The following is a 21301-nucleotide window of genomic DNA, read 5'->3' on the forward strand; positions in this document are numbered from 1 at the left end:
TTATATGTTGGTGCATAGGGATTGTTCAATGGTCCTTGATAGGTGGCATTCACCTGTGCACACTCATTCGAGTAGGAACATTCTTCTAAGACATGGTCTTGTGCATTGCACCCTTTACACATGGGTGCAGATATTTGATTTACATTGGCTGGTCTCTGTAATTCTAAGGCTTCCAATCTACGTGTTAAGGTTGCAATCTTGGCCTCTGATGCTAGGGTTGGTTGAATTTGATGCATTCCTCCTCTTGAAGGTGTAGCTTTATCAGGTTCCCTAGTTGTTTCCCACTGTAAATTTTTCTCGGCTAGGTCTTCTAAGAATTGCCAAGCTTCAGTAGTTTCTTTGTCCATAAATTGGCCTTGGCACATGGACTCTAGCATGATTCTTGAGTTTGAATCTAATCCCTCATAGATGATCTGGCATAGTCTCCAAGTTTCTATTCCATGGTGTGGGCATTGGGTCAAAAGATTCTTGAAACGATCAAAGTACTTCCAAAATGATTCACCAGCTAGTTGGTAAAATTGATTTATTTCATTCCTAATCCTAGCTGTTTTATGATGGGGAAAATACTTTTTTAAAAATGTTCTCACAAAGCCCTCCCAGGTAGTGACAGAATAGTTTGGCAGACTATAAAGCCACTTCTTAGCATTGTCCTTAAGGGCAAAGTTGATTAATCTAAGTTTGACCTCATCCTCTGTTAATTGCAGTTTCATGGTTGCACATACCTCCTCAAATTCTCTAATAAATATATAAGCATCCTCTAATCCTGTGAATTTTGGAAGCATATTTATGATTTGAGGTTTGATTTCAAAATTGTTAGCTGTGGGTTGTGGCAACCTGATACAAGATGGTTGGATGGAGCCAACTAGATAACACAAATCCTTAAGGGTCATGGGTTGGATTGGTTCAGCCATTGGAACAACAGGAATTGACTCAATTCTAACTAGACGACCCGACACTCTTTTCCACACACGAAGTGTACGGTTCTCGATGTTTATACAATTTTTTTTTTTTTTTAATAAAATTTTTATGTATAAGGAAAAGAAAGAAAAGAGAAAAAGTTCTAAAGAGAAGATCCTAAGGAGTCCTAAATCTAAAGAAAAGTAACCAAATTAATTTAAATTTTAATTTTTTTTTTTTTTCAAACAAGTGAATCAATAAATTAAACTCAATCTATCCTAGGGTTAACCTAAATCTAGACAGCTCCTAACTGTTCCAAGATGACCCTTCAAACCTTCCAAGTGGAGATTGATCAACTAGTTAGCCAGGTAAGTATAAGAGGTGGGAGGTTCACTCATCGTTGCCTTTCTAGACACCAAACGAGTTGGCCAGGCTAGCAACTGAACCAATTTAACAAACCACCCTCAGGGACTTGCCTAGACACCAACTAATCAAACAACTCAAACTTGGTAGAACTCTTAGGGTTCCTTGTCCTATTGAGCTCGAATTCCTTAAGGTTGACGTCTAATTGATTTTAAGATTAAAAGTCTAGGTAATGCAATATGATGGAGATGGTTTTTGGGCTAAGGAAGGGTAATGAAATCCCCACCTTATCTTGTTAATGGGTTGATGCCCTTAGATTAATTATGAAAATGCAAATACAAATAAACAAGATGACCAAGAATGTAAAAGATTTTAATTTAGAATTTTTTTTTTATTTTGATATTTTACTTCACGATTATGAAATGTCTTTTATTTTGTTTTATATTATTTTTTTTTTGTGATTCAAATGATTAGGTCTAAAAGCAAAAGTAATTAACTAAAAATAATAAAAGAGAAATTAGAAGCGTACCTGAGTTTTCCAACAATCACCAACTAAATATAGAAACCTAAAGAAAAAAGAAAGAGAGTTATAACGCACGAAGAACAAATATTTGAAAACAATTTAAAACGCCAAATCCCCGGCAACGGCGCCAAAAAACTTGATGTTCAAATCTTAAAATTTGTAAATAAAACCGCAAGCGCACGGTGTGCAGAGTAGCACGACCAGCGAGTACGGGTCGATCCCACAGAGACTTGATTTTAAAAATGATTTTCAAATCTATGCTCAAGCGAGCTTTAACAAAAATCGAAAGTCGAAAGTTGTTTGCTAAAGACAATAAGACTAAGGATCTAGGGTTTTTGAATCCACTAGATCTAGATTAGGAAATTCTACCTAGAATTTTTCTTATTGATCCTAACGACTACTCCTCTTGTCTTTTCCAAGCATAGATTATGAAGGGACTAAGGCCCAACGATAACCCATCAAGATTCTTTACAGGGGAGTAGTAACTAGGATCCCTTAGGGTTTTCTCCTCCTATGCACTGAATCAAGCATGAACTATGAAGGGACTCTGACCCAACTGTAGTTCATCAAAAATTCTTGGCAAAAGAGGAAGAAAAAGAAACCCTAAGAAAAAGAAAGAACCCTATGTAAAATCTCTACTCATGATCTAGCTTCATCGCAAACCCTAGAAGGGATGCTTAGCTAGACATGATCTAAATCTACTTGCAAAATTTAAATACAGAAAAATAAACTACCCTAATTTCATAAATTAAACTATCCTAATAAATTTAAACTGCATAATTTAAACTAACCTAATTGCATAAAATTAAATTGCATAAATTAAACTATCCTAATTGCAAGAAAAATAAATTGCATAATGTAAAGAGATGAAATTGCATAAAAATAAGATTTTATATATAAAAAAAATTTATTACAAAAATCTCAAAGCTCGAGGCTTGAAAAGAGAGCTAAAAACCCCACTATCTAGGGTTACAAGCTTGATCGAAAGGAAGAATACATAAAACAAGGGCCTTTGGGGGCTTTTTATAGGCATTTGGGGGTTATAAGGTTTTTAAAACTTCCGATGTGGGACTAAGAGGTTTTAGGGGGTTTATGGTGCGCCGATGGGTCCATGGTCCATGCGCCTGTTGCTGTGGACCAGGCGGCCAACCAGATCACCAAATCAGTTGATTTTTGACCAATTTTGATCTGATTTGACTCGGATTTGACCCAATTGAGTCTTCTTTCTTCATTCTTCAATTCCTGGGTCAATTTAACTCTGTTTTGCATAAAATTTATGCCGTTGGAATCCTCTTTCCTTGTTCTTTCAATTGATGATCTCTTCTTCTGCAAAATATAATAACAAGTATCAATTTCTTAATAAAGTTAGATAATTTAGATATTAATTGATACTTTTATGTCAATTTGTGACATAAATCAGTGTACGATCGCTTCCTTAGAATAGATGTATCTTGAGTCTACGGTGTGGAGACACCAGAGTGAGAGTACAGGTATTCATTGAGAATAAGAGTACTGAGCGTGACCACTTCAAGTAGTCATATGGAAGTCTACCTTCTCGTCGATGACTAGCTCGATGCTGCAGTTATGTGTCTAGTTCTTTGATCTGAGGTGCATCGATAGTTCACCTTAAGTGTGTTATAGTTTGACTACACCATAACTCGATCTTCTAGCCATTCAGAACTCTAAGGTGTATGTTGGTTGTGGCATATTTATTATAGGAACTAGGTCGCACCAAGATGGGATCTATCAACCTCGATAGATGAGAGGAGTAGTCCTATGATAATTGAAAGATCGAGTTCTTAAGTCCATAGCCATGGCAAAGTGAAATAATGAAAAAGAGTTTTTCATTAAGGTTTCACATCGAACTCGGATCGATCGATTAACTCATATGACTGATGTTGGGTTTGACGAGTTCACCTTAACCCTAATTCAGTCGGGACTCATGATAGAGGAACTCAATCACATAAGTAACTGCATCGAGAGGTTCATTTTTAGTTCTGATAGGTTGCCACCACATACTGCTAGGTGTCATTGGTGGATTTTGGGAGCAATTAGAATGATATTGATGATCGATCATTCTAATTGTCTGAATCAGAAGAGTTCTGGTCCATCAAAAGGAGTTTCAATGATGTCGATGATGAGATCACAACATATCTCATTACCATACAGAATTGAATCTAACTGGGTCAAATAAATAAGGGTTAGGATCTGGATGTCATCAATTGGGCTAACCCAATTGATTTGGATAAGATCCAATTAGGTTCAAGAAAATCATGCTAGCACACGATTGAGCCTAACTTTCTCCTCGTGTAATCTTTTCTATCTCTACTGAGCCAAATGTGATTTGACTCATCCAGAGAATCTTAGGATGATTTTTCTCAATCTAAATGAAGCTTGTCCAGTTTAGAAAAAGCTTATCTTAATTCATGAGATGAATTTAAGACAACACCTGTTAATTTCTAGTACCTGCCAAATTTATTTTAAGACATCTGTCAAAAGTTGACATATGGGTCTTAAACTAAAGAGGGCTCATTGGAGAATTTTTGTGGAGTGTCCACATGCCAGAACCCAATTGAATTAGATGCCATAATCAGATTATGGCATGAATCCAATTGGATTAAAGTGGGCGCCCCAAATGGATAAGAACCAAAGAGTCTTGATAAACATGGACTCTTTGGCGCCACCTTGATTGAGCTTATCCAATGTTGGTGCCAACTTAGGAGAAAGGGTGGGGTTCTTATCTGATGTGATCAAATAACATCACTCCACCAATCAAAATTTTTTTAGAATTTATTAAAATTTTTTGATTGGTTGAATGATGTGGCACTACACAGCATACAGGGTCTATATAAACCTTGCTGCGCCTAGGATTTCGTGGAAGAAATTATTTAATGCACAAAACCCAATAGCTGCCACCCCCTCCCCTCTTCTCCACATCCTCCCTGCTCTCCTTCCTCCCCTCTTCATGTCCAAAGAGTTGGACGTCCATCTGGCAAAGATCCAAGGTGTGGTGATGCCTAGAACAGAAGGCTGCAGGACATCTTCGACAGGCTGCTGCTCCAACTTCAGAAGGAGTTTTGAAGTATTTTCAAATCAGATAAAGATCTGACTTTTGAAGCATAGATTTGTGAGGAGAAGACATTCTAGATCCTACCTGAGTGGATACCGGTAAAGGCCAGGCGCTTGCATGGCTACATCAGAACCTCGGGCTGTGCAGAGATCATCTACAGGGTAATCAGATTACCCTTAAGGTACTTCTTCTTTCATCATAGTTTTAGATTTAATTTTAGATTTTAAATATTAGATAATAAAATTAGATTTAGAAAATTAGATCTAAAATATGTAGGATAAATTTTTTTAAAAATTATTCCACCCCAGATTTTATGAAATCTGGAAGATCCTACGAGGAAAAGCAATTTTCTCCCCTTCATTTTTATCCTACGCTATTTCAGATCTAATGTATGTTAGATCTAATTTTATTATCTGATATTTAAAATCTAAAATTAAATCTAAATATATGAGAAGCATAGACATACCTCAAGGATAATCTGATTACCCTGTAGATGATCTCAGCACAGCCCGAGGTTCTGATGTAGCCACACAAGCACCTAGCCTCTACCGATATCCACTCAGAGAGGACCTAGAACATCTTCTCCTCATAAATCTACACTCAAAAAATCAGACCTCTATCTAATCTGGAAGTACTTCAGAACTCCTTCTGAAGTTGGAGCAGCAGCTTGTCGAAGATGTCCTGCAGCCTTTTGTTCCAGGAGTTACCACGCCTTGGACCTTTGCCAGATGGACGTCCAACTCCTTGGATGTGAAGAGGGGAGAGAGGAGAGCAGGGAAAACATAGAGAAGAGGAGAGAATTCTCATTTTATCTGGGTATTGAGTAGAAACTTACAAACCCTAGGCGCAGACAGGGATTTTATAGACCCTGGATGCTGCACAGTGCCACATCATTCGACTAATCAAAAAATTTTATTTAATCTAGAAAAATTTTGATTGGTGGAGTGATATCATCTGATCACATCAGATAAGAACCCCACCTCATCTTCAAAAGTTGGCATCAACATTGGATAAGCACAAGCAAGGGTTGGTGCCAAAGAGTCCATGTTAATCAGGACTCTTCATCTTTATCCATTTGGGGCGCCCACTTTAATCCAATTGGGCTCACACAATAATCTGATTATGGCATCTAATTCAATGTGGTTTTAGCATGTGGATACTCCACAAAAATCCTTCAATGAGCTCTCTTCAATTTAAGACCCATATGTCAACATTTGACAGATGTCCTAAAATAAAATTGGCAGGTGACAGAAATTAGCAGGTGCTTGTCTTAAATTCATCTCATGAATTAAGACAAGCCTTTTCTGAGTTGGACATACTTCATTTAAACTGAGAAAAACCTTTTCAAGGTTCTCTAAATGAGTCAAATCACATTTGGCTCAGTAGAGACAGAAAAGATTATACGAGGAGAAAGTTAGGCTCAATCGTGTGCTAGCATGATTTCCTTGAACCTAATTGGATCTTATCCAAATCAATTGGGTTTGCCCAATTGATGACATCCAGACCCTAACCCTTATTTGTGTGACCCAGTTAGATTCAATTCTGTATGGTAATGAGACATGTCGTGATCTCATCATCGACGTCATCAAAACTCCTTTCGATGGATCAGAACTCTTCTGATTCAGACAATTAGAATGATCGATCATCAAAATCATTCTAATTGCTCCCAAAATCCATCTGTGACACCTAGCAGTATATGGTGGCAACCCATTAGAACTGAAGATGAACCTCTCGATGCAGCTACCTGTGTGATTGAGTTCTTCTATCATGAGTCCCGACTGAATTAGGGTTAAGGTGAACTCGTCAAACCCAATATCAGTCATATGAATCAAACGATCGATCCGAGTCCGATGTGAAACCCCAATGGAAAACTTTTTTCCATTATTTCACTCTACCATGGTCTTGGGCTTAAGGACTCAATCTTTCGATTATCATAGGACTACTCCTCTCGTCTACCAAGGTTGATAGATTCCATCTTGGTGCGACCTAGTTTCTACAATGAATATGCTACAGCCAACATACACCTCAGGATTTCGAATGGCTAGGAGACCGAGTTATGATGTAGTCAAACTATAACACACTCAAGGTGAACTGTCATGCACCTCAGGTCAAAGAAATAGACACACAACTACAGCATCGAGCTAGTCATCGATGAGAAGGTAGACTTCCTTATGAGTGCTCGATATGGTCACACTCAGTACTCTCATTCTCAATGAATATCTGTACTCTCGCTCTGGTATCTCCACACCATAGATACAAGATACATCTATCTTAAGAAAGCGATCGTACACCAACCTTTCGAATCTATCACCATCCTCATGATGATCCTATGGTCAGGAGCTGTTTATGAGTTAGTTATGTGAATTCATGCCTTAAATTTTCAACTCTTGAAAATATGAATTGATATTCCTACTAACTTAAAGGATGTATCACAGACACAATGTATATAATGTGATAGAAGAATAACCCATTTATTGATTTATAGTCAAAATTACAAATTTGCCTTTAAATTTGTACAAAAATGTGTCAGTCAATCTGGCATCTAGGGCACACATCTAACAAACTCCCACTTGACCTAATGCCAATTGGCTACATATCTAAGTCCCATCTTCTCAAAGTGGGCTTCGATCTTTTGCTGGCCCAATGGCTTAGTCAGTGGGTCTGCCACATTGTCTGTGGAGTCGACTCTCTTGACCTCGACATAACCCTTTTCGAGGTAATCACGGATCAAATGGAATCGCCACTCGATGTGCTAGGACTTCTGATGAGACCTTGGATCCTTAGCTAGGGCTATGGCACCATTATTATCACAGTAAAAAGGTATGGCATCCGATGACATCACTCCAAGCTCTGCGGCAAATTTTTTGTACTAGAATGCCTCCTTCACAGCTTCTGATGTAGCAATGTACTCTGCCTCCATGGTGGAATCAGTAATCACCGTCTGCTTGAAATTTTTCCAGCTGACTGCACTACCATTGCAAATGAACAGACTCCCAGATGTCGACTTTCGATCATCTATATCAGACATAAAGTTTGAGTCTGTATATCTCTGAATCTGGAGTTCTCCATTTTCAAAGATTAGAAACATATCCTTAGTCCTTCTCAAGTACTTAAGGATACATTTCATAGAAGTCCAGTGCTCTTTGCCTGGATTCGACTGATATCTGCTTGTGACACTCACAGCATGGGCTATATCAAGTCGTGTACATAGTATGGCATACATGAGGCTCCCTATTGCCGAAGCATAAGGGATCTTGCTCATGCATTCAATCTCCTCAAGTGTGCTAGGGCACATCTTCTTGGAGAGATGAATGCCATGTCTAAAAGGTAATAAACCTCTTTTGGAGTTTTCCATGCTAAATATTTTTAGCACCTCCTCTATGTACATCTTCTGTGAAAGTCCGAGCATCCTATTTGGTCTATCTCTATAGACCTTAATACCCAGTATAAAGGATGCCTCTCCTAGATCTTTCATAGAGAACTCCTTAGACAACCATACTTTGACAAAGGTCAACATGGAAATGTCATTTCCAATTAGGAGGATGTCATCTACGTATAATACGAGGAGGACAACTGCACTCACACTGACCTTTTTGAACACACATGGTTCCTCCTCATTCTTGATGAAACCAAATATTTTGATCACATCATTGAAACAAGTATTCCAGCTCCGAGATGCTTGTTTAAGTCCATAAATAGACCTTTGCAGCTTGCAGACCTTGTGATCACCATCACTGGATGTGAAACCAAGTGGCTGTTCCATATAGATATCTTCCTCAAGATATCCATTTAAGAATACCGTTTTCACGTCCATCTGCCATATTTCATAATCGAAATAGGCTGCAACAGCAAGTAATATGCGGATGAATTTTAGCATGGCTACGGACGAGAAGGTATCCTGATAGTCAATGCCTTCGCGCTGACTATAACCTTTCGCTACGAGCCTAGCCTTGAATGTCTCCACATTCCCATCTGCACCTATCTTTCTCTTGAAGATCCATTTATACCCAATAGGTACAATACCTTCAGGTGGATCTACCAAGGTCCAGACTTGGTTTGAGTGCATCGAGTCAATCTCTGATCTCATTGCCTCTAACCATTTTTCAGAGTCGATATCTGATATCACCTCGTCATAGGTCTTGGGATCATCACCATTGTTGGAGCATGATCTCAGCTCCTCCCATGGATCTTGGGTGTAGCAGAACCAGCAATGAATAGATCTGGAGTCATCTGGACACGATTCAAGACCCTTGACGAAATCAGCCTGGTTGCTATCTTCTTTGTCAGCCTTTCATTCCAGATGAAGAACGCCTCTGAAACTACCTCTAAAAAATCCAAGATCTGGTACCCAACCAGATCAGACCTGGACTGAGGTCCTCCAATTTATAGATCTTGAATCAGGATATTCTAGATGGGGAAGAAGATAGATGGAGACAGACCTCGCAGATCTGTCCTGCTGCAGCCTTTCTTGTAGATCTGTTGATTGAGATCTCACCCACGCCTCAAACGACATCAGATCAACTCCAGATCTGAGAGGGACTTGTACCAATCTCTTCTTAAGAGATTTCAGATCCTAAACCTGGTGTTTGGGTGACTGCAAGAGAGGAGAGAGAAGAAATGGCTGACGGCTGCAAAGGGGGGAAGGGGCTAGCACCTCCCTTCCTTTCTTTCTTTTTATGGACTGGCGGCAAGAAACCCTAGGGTTTCTTGCTCCTGGGGCATGGAAGATGGCTGGAGAGAGAGGGAAAAGAGAGAGAGAGACTTGGGAGAAAGAGTTGTCTATTTTCTTGGCTTAATCAAACCTATACAAGTACATGTATATATAAACACCGGGTCAAGTGACCCAAATCCAAAACTCCCTTGACCAACTCTATGGGAGATTAGGTTAACCCAAGCCCATGTACACCCATGACTCGACCTAATCTCACCTCTCCTGGGCCCAGACCTGGCCCATAAAGAGTTGGTCCCTTGAGGCCCACATAACCTAGACCTCAAGAACCTGAAAGGCCCACAGCCTTTCAACCTAGGGCCCAACTAGCCCTAGAGTCTCCATGAAGCCCTCATGAATGATGGACCTTGGCCTTATCCTTGATCCCCTGAGCCTTGGGCACACCACCTGGATCACAACAATCTCCACCTTGGTGTCCCAAGGCCTCAACCAGCTCCACTCTGTCTATCAGCTGAATCAGCTCAACACATCTCTGAAAGCTGTCCCGTGGAAGTACCTTCGTAAGTACATCAACTGGGTTCTCCTTGGTGTGTACTTTTACCAGCTCCACCTTGCCATCCTCCACAAGCTCTCTGATCCGATGATACCGAATGTCGATGTGCTTTGTCCTTGCATGATAGACTGAGTTCTGTGCTAATAGAAGTGCACTCTGGCTGTCACAGTGCACTTTAATGGCCTCCTGAGTAAGGCCCATCTCCGTCAACAAATTCTTCAGCCAAATTGCCTCCTTAGCTGCTTCTGTTAGCCCAATGTACTCTGCCTCTGTAGTGGATAGGGCCGTGATAGGCTGCAGACTCGATCTCCAAGAAATAGGACCTTCATACAGGCTAAAGATGAAGCCTATCGTAGACCTCCGGGTATCCACATCTCCATCGAAGTCTGCATCTACATAACCGCCAATCTGCCCCTGAGCCTCCCTGGACATGTCAGAGTATCCCACTACACCTCCTCGCTGTCCGTAGCAGATGCCAACTCCAACTGAACCTGCCAGGTATCTGAATATCCACTTCAGAGCTCTCCAGTGCTCCCTGCCAGGCTGCGCCATGAACCTGCTAACCTGACTCACTGCATGAGCGATGTTTGGCCTACAATAGACCATCGCATACATCAAGCTCCCAACTCCTGAAGCATAAGGGACCTTCTCCATCTCCTGAGCCTCCACCTCAGTCTATGGCGCCATGGTCTTCGAGAGTCTGAAGTGACCGGCAAGTGGCAGCTCCACTGACTTTGCTCCCTTCATCCCGAACCTCTCTAAGACCTTCTGTATGTAGCCCCTCTGAGATAGATGCAGCACCCTCCAGGCTCGATCTCTGAAAATCTTCATGCCTAGGATCTTCCTTGTAGGGCCCAAATCCTTCATCTCAAACTCCCAAGATAAGGATGCCTTCAGATCCTGCACAACTTTCCTACTCTTGCATGCTATAAGCATGTCATCCACATACAAGAGTAGAAACAACCTAGAACCATTCTCAAGAGACTAAACATAAACACATGGATCAAACTCGCACCTGGAAAGTCCAATGCTGCGCACATAGGAGTCGAACCGCTTGTACCATTACCTCGGCGACTGCTTCAGCCCGTACAGCAATTTCTGCAACAGACAAACCTTTCCCTCTGATCTTGGATCCCTGAAACCAGGTGGCTGCTCCATGTAAATCCTCTCCTCCAAATGCCCATAGAGGAATGCCGTCTTGACATCCATCTGCTCCAGCTCTAAATCTTGAGCTGCTACGATGCTCAGCAACACTCTGATGGAAGTGTGTCTGATGATGGGAAAGAAAACCTCACTGAAGTCGATGCCTTCCTTCTGAGAGTATCCCTTGGCCACTAATCTCGCCTTGAATCTGATACCTCCATGCTCTGAAGGCCCTTCCTTGCGACTGTAGACCCATTTGCAGCCAATGGGCCTCTTCTCCTGTGGCAACTGCACCAATCGCCACGTCTGGTTCTTGTGGAGAGACTGCATCTCCTCGAACATTGCTTGGACCCACCGCTCTCTATCCTGGCTCTCAATAGCCTCCTAATACGTATATGGGTCTCCATTCACTGTCATCAGGACATATGACAGCGTCTCCTCGAAGCCATGTCGGTCCAATTGCCTGATGGTCCTCTTGGGCTTGTGTAGGGCAACACCGATATTAGTCCTCGGTCCAGCTCGCTCCTACTGGACCTCTCCGCCTTGATCATCCGTCTGAGTCCTCTCCACCTATGGAGACACCTTAGGTAGGTTCTCCATCTGAATGTCATGTCCTCCCGTAGTACCTGCAAGAGGCAAAATAAAAGAGGAAAGCTATCCAGCAGCGCCCTACTGGACCTCCTCCTGCTCCTGCTGCTCCTCCATGCCTGCTTGCCTCCATAGGACTGACTCCTCATCAAAAGTCACATCCCGACTAATGATGACCTTCTTTTCCAAGGGATCCCACAGCCTGTATCCCTTGACTCCTCGCGGATAGCCTAGAAACACCGCCTTGCGTGATCTGGAGTCTAGCTTGCTCCGCTCACCAGCTTCAATGTGCATATAGGCCGTGCACCCAAATACCCGTAGATGGCCCAGCCCAACTGTTCTCCCAGACCACACCTCCTCTGGAAGCCTGCCATCCAACCTGGTGTGAGGTGACCGATTGACCAAGTAACCCGCTGCGTCAACTGTGTCAACCCAGAACTCCTTTGGAAGCCCTGCCTGCAGCCTCATGCATCGTGCCTTTTCCAAAAGTATCCTGTTCATCCTCTTAGCCACCCCATTCTGCTGTGGAGTCCTCCTAACTGAAAAGTATCTCCTTATCCCACACTCCTCACAGTAGTCCTGGAACTCTCTGCTGGTGTACTCTCCATCATTGTCTGACCTCAGACACTTCACGCTCCTCTCCTGCTCCTCCACCTCAGCTCTCCAGATCTTGAACTTGGTGAAGACCTCTGACTTCTCTCTCATGAAGTAAATCTAGAGTTTCCTTGAGAAATCATCAATCAAGATCATGAAGTATCTGGCCCCATTCCTATTGGGGCTAGTCCCCACACATCCGTGTATACTAACTCCAGAGGGGCTGCACTCCGGGCTGTACTGATGGTGAACTGAACTCTTCTCTGCTTTTCCATCTGGCAAGGCTCACAGATCTCCCCTGTAGCACCATCTTCCAGATCAGAGATGAGTCCTCTCCTGCTCAACTCCCTCAGCCCCCTGTCACCCATGTGGCTTAGGCGGGAGTGCCACATCCTGTAAGTCCCCTCCTGGTCCTGTGCTGCAGCTGCTGCATTTGACTCTTCGATCACCACAGATCCCTCTATGTGATAGAGGTTATTGTCCAACCTCCTGCCTCTCATCACTACCATGGCTCCATTGGAGATGTTCAGTACTCCGCTTCCAGCCCTACTGCTGAAGCTGTATCCACTGCGCTCCAAGTAGCCTAGTGACACCAGATTCTTTTCCAGCTCCGAGATGTGCTTTACATTTATCAATATCCTCACAATCCCATCAAACATCCTCACCCTGACTGTCCCTATCCCAGCCACCTTGCAAGGATGATTGTCGCCTAGAGTCACTGATCCCTCATCTGTCTTGGTGTATGTAGCAAATCAAGACTTGTGTGGTGTGTAGTGATGTGAGCACACAAAGTCTAGTGTCCACTCCTCTGTGTAATGCCTGTGACCATCTGATACCACAAGTAGATCATCCTCCACCTGCTGCCCAGCAACTGCACTCACTGATTCTGAGCCACTTCTTTCTCCCTTCTTGCTCTTCCATAGTGGACATTCTCGCTTGAAGTGCCCGAACTCGTTGCACTTGAAGCATTTCACCTCTTTCTTTCCCTTCCTGGACTTGGACCGCCCCCTGGACTTGCTTCTGCCTCTGCCTCTACCTGTCCTCTCCCCTACTGCCAAACCCTCCTGGGGAGCCCGATCTCTGGTCAACTTTTCTCTCTGCTCATTCAACCTCAGTACCGAGATCATGTTCTCATACTCCAGAGTCTCCTTGCCGTAGAGCAGTGTAGTCACCAAAGAATCATATGATCCGGGCAGCGAATATAGAAGCAATAGAGACTTGTCCTCCTCATCAAGCTTCACCCTGATATTCACCAACTCCGTGCACAACTGGTCGAACCTCTGAATGTGGCCAATCACATCAGATCCCTCCTGCATCCGAAAACTGTACAACCTCTTCTTCAGCATCAGCTTGTTGCACATATTCTTCCCCATATACATGGTTTGCAACTTCGACCAAAGGCCCTTCGGGGTCTTTTCTTCCAGCACCGAATACAATGCCGCATCCGCCAAATATCCTCTGATCACCGAGCATGCTTTCTTCTCCAATGATGCCCACTGTCTATCTGTCATTCCCTCAGGCTTCTCATCCAAAGCCTGATCTAGATCTGCTTGCACCAGAAGATCCTCCACTCGGATTTTTCACATGAAAAAATTTTTCTTGCCATCAAACTTCTTAAAATCGACCTTCATATTGCCATCCATGACTGGATCGAAGCCAAACAAGCAATATAAATTCAAGAAGTGTAGAATATACCTTGATGGTACCTTGCTGAAAATTTTCAGTACTTGGGATCTTCAACTTCTCATGCTTGAAACTGCTTCCTCACCACCGTGGCTCTGATACCAACTATTGAAGCATGATCTTGGCTCCTCCCACAGACCTTGGGTGCAGTAGAACCAGAAATGAATAGATCTGGAGTCATCTGGACACGATTCAAGGCCCTTGACGAAATCAGCTTAGTTGCTATCTTCTTCGTCAGCCTTTCGTTCCAGATGAAGAACACCTCTGAAACTACCTCTAAAAAATCCAAGATCTGATACCCAATCAGACCAGACCTGGACCGAGGTTTTTCAATTTGTAGATCTTGAATCAGAGTATTCTAGATATGGAAGAAGATAGATGGAGATAGACCTCACAGATCTATCCTGCTGCAGCCTTTCCTATAGATCTGTTGATGGAGATCTCACCCGCACCTCAAACGACCTCAGATCAACTCCAGATCTGAGAGAAACTTGCACCAACCTCTTCTCAAGAGATTTTAAGTCCTGGACCTGGTGTTTGGGTGACTGCAAGAGAGGGGAGAGAAGAACTCGTTAACCCAAGCCCATGTACACCCATGACTCGACCTAATCTCACCTCTTCTGGGCCCAGACCTGGCCTATAAAGAGTTGGTCCCTTGAGGACCACATAACCTAGACCTCAAGAATCCGAAAGGCCCACAGCCTTTCAACCTAGGGCCCAACTAGCCCTAGAGTCTCCATGAAGTCCTCATGAATGATGGACCTTGGCCTTAGTCTTGGTCCCCTGGGCCTTGGGCACACCACTTGGATCACAACAACCATGAACCCCATTTCCTATGAAGAATATTTCTTCTACATCCTCTTGTATGGTACCTAAGTACCTTTCAGGAGGATGGAAAACTCTAGTCGATCTATGAGGTGGAAGAGGTTGTGTTAGGACTGATTCTAATTGATTTGGTTCCTCAGGTTCTTTAGCTCGTTGCTCTTGGGAGACATTCTCCTTGAGCTTAATTATTCTTCCGATGCCACCATCTTGAATAAATTATTTTTCAAGAAAAATAGCTTTTCTACTCACAATCACATTGTGATCTTCTGAAATATAAAAATAGTATCCTAATGACTCTTTAGGATATCCTATGAATCGAGCTCTAAAAGATCTGAACTCTAACTTGTCCGCCTACTATCTTTTGACATGAGCCAGACAACCTCAAATTCTGAGATGATTCAAACTTGGATTCTTACCATGCCATATCTCATACGGTGTGGTAGAAATGGTTTTAGATGAAACCCTATTCAATACATAAATTGCTGTCATAAGACAATGTCCCCAAAGAAATTCAGGGAGATCCATGAAGCTCATCATGGAACGGACCATATCTAATAGGGTCCGATTTCTTCGTTCTGAAATTTCGTTGAGTTGAGGCGTTCTAGGTGGAGTCCATTGAGAGACTATATCATTGTCCTTAAGATAGTCTAGAAACTTCTGACTAAGGTATTCACCTCCTCGATCTGATCGAAGAACCTTAATGGGCTTTCCTGTTTATTTTTCTACCTCATGTCTGAATTCTTTGAACCTTTCAAAAGCTTCAGACTTGCGTTTCATTAGAAACACATACCCGTACTTAGACATATCATCGATAAAGGTAATGAAGTAGACATAATTGCCTCTAGCCGGCACATCAAATGGGCCGCACACATCCGTATGTACTACGGTGTTGCCCAGCTATGCAACCCAAGAGGGGGGGTAAATTGGGTTTCTAAAAATTTTAGGCTTAATTAATTACTTATGATGAATGAGAACAAAGACTTTAATTCAAGATTAATTACCTAAAGCAAGAATGCAAGGATATAATAAAGAAATAAAGAGAAACAAGAAAGCACACCACAAACACAAGGATTTATAGTGGTTCAGTGCCAACCTTGCACCTACATCCACTCCCCAAGCTCCTACTTGGGAATTCTAATCCACTATACTTGTATTCAACCTGAATACAAACGTCGGAAACTCTGACACTAGCTATCCCAAGCTAGTCTACTTATTTTCGGGTACAAGTCAACCAAAAATACTCCAATTTCAGGTTCGGATCAACCTTCCCTTATTTTGGAAATCCTCCAAAAACAAGAACAAATACTCACAAAGAGTAAAATAGCTTAGAGCACAAATTAATACAATAACAGCTCCTTAAATGAGCGAATATAACAATAAAAATACTTTACTCAAATGAAGAATCCATTTTTGGATTTTCTCAAGGTGGATGAATGCTTGAATGAATGCTTGAGAAGAGGATGATCTTTGATTGAAGACTTCTTGAAGGCTTTGAAAGATCTCTAGATCAAGTTGAAACAATAGACGTGAAAAATCCTCTCTTTGAATGCTCTTGAATCTCTTTCACAATCTCTCGTGTATATTGTGGATCATCTGTCTCTCTTCTTGGTATTTTTGATCTCTCTTTTTCTCTGAATTTTGGATCCTCTTGTATATATTTGATCTCTCCATTTCTTTCACCATTTGAAACATTTTATAGCATTAAGAAACAAGAGAAAATATATTAGGCAGAAAAAGAGCCGTTAGAGCATTTTTAGGAAGCATAAAAGGCAATTAAAATGGCAAAAAACTAGCCGTTGCGGATTTTCCGTCGCAGGGGTCGACTCATGAGTCGACTCATGCTTCAGGAGTCGACTCATGAGTCGACTTCTGTTGCATTAGCCAGAAACTTTGATTTCTGGATTTTTTGGCCCAAATCAGCAGAGGTCGACTCATGAGTCGACTCATGCCTTGTGGGTCGACTCATGAGTTGACTCACAGGTCGTGCCAAGCCAAAAATCAGCGTGCCATGGGAAATTTTTGCGTGCCAATCAGCTCATAGTGCCATGAGTTGACTCATGAGTCGACTCATGCACTTCAAACCTTCATAACTTCAAAAATATAAGTCCAAAAATAATAAATTTTCATCAATAGTTTACAAATCATTTGTTCTACCAAATGATACTATCAAATCAGGATTTTAGTAAAATTATGATTTTGCCCTTGAAGAGCATAAAGACTTTTTCAATTTAAAATATTTGTATCCCTTCAATCTGCTTTGTAATCATCAAAATCAATCTAGGAGCAACAATCTCCTCCTTTTTGATGATGACAAAATACTTGAACAAAAGCATTTATGTGAATGCATTAATTTCAAAAGAATGCACTATAGGTGTATAAAAAAATATGATTCTTTTGGCATGTGATATAAATGGTCATATGCAAAAATAGTTTGTCCATTTTCTTAAAGATTTGAAAAGATGCTCATTGGATTATGTGAATTTGGTGTTAGAGCGGAAAACTTATTTTTGTTATCAGATTAAGCTGTATTTTAAAAATTTGCTCATTCTCATTTGATTTTAGTTTTAGTATCAGAGCAAAAAATAATTATGTGCTTTAATTGCTTTTGATACAAAAAAAATAATTATGTGTGCCAAAGCATGTTTAAGAGTTGATTTGGAAAGTATATTAGATCATTTTGAGTTTAAGATGTATCAGAGCAAGAGAAAAAATAAATTTTGCAATGTATTAGAGCAAGAAAAAAAATTTTACAATGTTATCAGAAAAGATTTTACAATGTATCAGAGAAAATTTCACAATGTATCAGAGCAAATTTTATAATGTATCAGAGCAAGTTAAAAATTTTAGGACAATGTATCAGAGCAAGAAAAATAATTTTTACAATGTATCAGAGAAAATTTTATAATGTATCAGAGCTAGTTAAAAAAAATTTTAGGATGTATCAGAGTAAGTTAAATTTCTTAAGATGTATCAAGGTAAATAAAATTTCAAAAGATGTATCAGAGCAAGTTTGAATTTTGAAGTATATCAGAGCATATTTAAATTTTTTAAAGCAAATCAGAGCATATGTAAAGAAGTAATTTAAAAATTACTTATTTGCATTGTACTTAGCATTGTATTTTTGATATTGTTCTTTAAATTTTCAATTCATTCATTAATTTCTCATAATTTGGTTTTGATGAGTTGCTTTTTCATAGTTTATGGTTTTGCTTTTGTTGGATTGCCTTTTGTTTAATTTCCCAAATTTTTGTTTAATTTCTCCCCCTTTTTGACATCATCAAACATGGTTAACTCTTCCTTTTTCTGAAACATTCTTTAATTTCTCCTCCTTTAGAGTTTATCACAGATGTTTGCTCCCCCTTAATATAGCAATTATCAACAGCAAACAACAAAGAGAAGACAATATTTCAACAAGGAGAATATATATAACCAAAATATGATCGATATCATTACAAAAGGTAGAAATATAAGTAAAAGATGATTGCATAAAACCATAATTGTTTCATTACATAGTTCTTAAAATAAAAGTCAACCAGCTAATTTTCAATACATGGCCCCAAAATACAGATCCTAGAACAAGACACTAACACCTAGGATCTAGTAAAGATCAAGACAAGTCAAGGATCGGAGTCATCAGATATGAGATGAGAAGCTGATGGATCAGAAGTGCGTCCTCTACCCCGTCTGCCTCTAGCACGAGCAGGAGAGCGAGATGAACTGGGAGGCTGAGTACGCTGAGATGCTAAGGACTGAACAGAAAGGGTGAGTCTGATGGAATCAAGTACGTTCAGTGCTCTGGAAACAGACTGTAGTAGAGCAGTGAACTGAGTGGTAGCATGCTCACTCGATCCTCGGATCTCTTTCCTCAGTAATTCATATCCACCCTCCAGTGCTCCTCTGAGCCTGCCAGCCTCTGCAGTGAGGTCTGTGACCTCAATAGTTGACTCCTGTGGCTGAGGATGGCCAAAGCAAGGACTTGCCCCTGCAAGTCAAGAACTCTGCCAGTCAGTCTCCAGACTGTGTCCTCAAGCTGCTGGATCCGGATGGACTGATCTGATAACATCTGAAACACAGTGGAGATGTGGGAAGTTATGGTCTGATCAGAAGAAGTGGATCCTGGTGGAAAAGTAGTATTGCTCCACTGACTAGATAGCAAAGAAGCCACACGCTGTGATATTTGCTCGATCTGATCGTCAGCCAGTCTGAACTCTGATTGTGGTGCTCTGCTCTCTGGCTGATACACTGGTGTGGGCATCCTAGTAAACTCTGAAGGGCCAGCCTCTGTATCAGGAATGAACTGAATATGTGGTGATGCTGCCCTGAAGTCATGGACAGGAGATGATGGATCTTCTTCTTCTACTCTGCCTTCAGTTCTGTCTTCAGCTCTCTCTTCAGCTCTCTCTTCAGAGCCCTTAATCCAACCACCATCAGTCTTTGTAAATTCCATTCGGTGCAAGGTGTGTTGGTTGAAAGTGTCCACATGAGATAGCTTAGTAGAAGCCTCCCCCTCACAGCTAACTCCAAACCTCCTAAATACTCTAGTAAGGGCCATACCATAAGGCAAGTGTGCCTTGGATCTGTTCAAAGTTTCTCTAATGGCCTTTATCATAAGTGCAGGGAGGTTCAGGGGGGTCTGAGTGATGACATGAAACATGATACATACATCTCTGCTGGAAAGTAAATCATGTCTACCACTCCTAGGAAAGAAGAGCTTCGTTACCATCTGATGCAGGATCCTCATCTCAATGGACAAAACCTTTGCTTCCAATTTGTTTAAACTCCCTGAATAAGTTTCTCCTAAAATAATTCTGATCCCCTCTTCTTTAACTGGGAGTTTCATATAAGAGTAACTTCACTAGGCAACTGAAGTATTTCTCCCAATATCCTAGAATCCAAGCAGATATCAATTCCCTTGACTGTTGAAGTCACTGACCCATCTCCATAAAGTAGATTCTGGTAGAATTCTCTAACTAGGTCAACATAGGTGACTTCTTTAAGGGAGCAGTAGAGTTCCCATCCTTGGTTTTTAATCTTACTTGCAAAAGTAAAGCCCTCTTTCTCAAAGAACCGAAAATCTATATTCTTCTGGTTTCGACTTTTCTATCGGAAAGAGGATTCTTACTGGGGCTTAGAAAGGATTGAGAGGGACCTTGAGCAGATACTGAAACTGGAGTGGGAGCAGTTGAAGACTGAGCATGCCTTTTCTTTCAGACAATTTCTTCAGGCTCACGGATTGACTTTCTTCTTTGGGGAAGCTTCATCTTTGGAGCCATATCCAATTTTGTAGCAGGTAAGGAGACTTGGAGGAACACTTGAATGAGTGGAGGAGGGATCACAAGAGAGTGAAGAAGGATTTTGGTGGAGAAAAGAAGTGGATTTGGGAAGATCGGTGAAGTGCTAGGGCACGTTCCAACCGCGCCAAGCAATGCGAGAAAACACAAAAAAAATCCCTTTCCAAGGTGGCGATTTTTGGTGGAGAGGAGGAGGGAGAATTGCCTCGAACTAGATCCTTGGATTTGGAGCAAAAAGAATTGGAGAAGACGGCTTTTGGAAGGAGGACGATGAGAAGATGAGTCGTCTCACGAACAGGGATCCAGTATAAAAACAATGAGCCCGTGGGAAGTTTGAGGAAATAACAAGTTTGCCATTGAGTCGACTCATGGGGGTCGACTCATGAAGTTCAAAATTCAGAAAAAAATGCGAATAAATTCCAGAAAAATTCAAAATTTTGGGAGAAGGAATTTTGCTCAATGATAAGTTTTTAGAATGATAAATTTGAGCTTTTGGGACTAGGATAGATGTTAGAAATTGAGCTCTAAGAGTTTTTGACATCAATTCTTTGGAAATTGAGAAATTTTAGGCATATGGATCTAGAATTCCTAGATTTCTCCTAATTTCACAGAATCTATCCTCACTAAGGGCCTTTGTAAAGATATCAGCTAATTGATTTTCAGTGCAAATATATTCAAGAATTATATTTTTGTTTTGAACATGTTCTCTTATAAAATGATGTCTTATTTCAATATGTTTGGATCTTGAGTGATGAATTGGATTTTTAGATAGATTTATGGTACTTGTGTTGTCACATCTTATTGGTATTTCATTAAGTTTGATTCCAAAGTCTTCGAGTTGTTGCTTAATCCATAAGATTTGAGCACAACAACTTTCGGTTGCAATGTATTCGACCTCAGCCGTAGACAGTGCCACCGAATTTTGTTTCTTGCTAAACCATGAGATTAGGTTAACTCCAAGAAATTGGCAAGTTTCACTTGTGCTTTTTCTATCTAATTTACATACAGCAAAATCAGCATCTGAATATCCTAATAAATTAATTTGTGAGTCCTTAGAGTACCATAACCCTAGAGTTTGAGTACCATTTAAGTATCTAAGTAT

General features: G+C 41.0%; 1 non-coding gene across 1 annotated transcript; it reads left to right on the forward strand.

Moving 5' to 3' along the window:
• The first annotated feature begins 435 nt into the window (after window positions 1-435).
• On the forward strand, window positions 436-542 carry LOC140851354 (small nucleolar RNA R71). Its single transcript, XR_012134106.1, has one exon. It is a non-coding gene; the product is annotated as a small nucleolar RNA R71 (small nucleolar RNA).
• The last annotated feature ends 20759 nt before the right edge of the window (window positions 543-21301 follow it).

The sequence above is a fragment of the Elaeis guineensis genome, chromosome 8, assembly GCF_000442705.2.
Source record: "Elaeis guineensis isolate ETL-2024a chromosome 8, EG11, whole genome shotgun sequence".
Classification (NCBI taxonomy): domain Eukaryota; kingdom Viridiplantae; phylum Streptophyta; class Magnoliopsida; order Arecales; family Arecaceae; genus Elaeis; species Elaeis guineensis.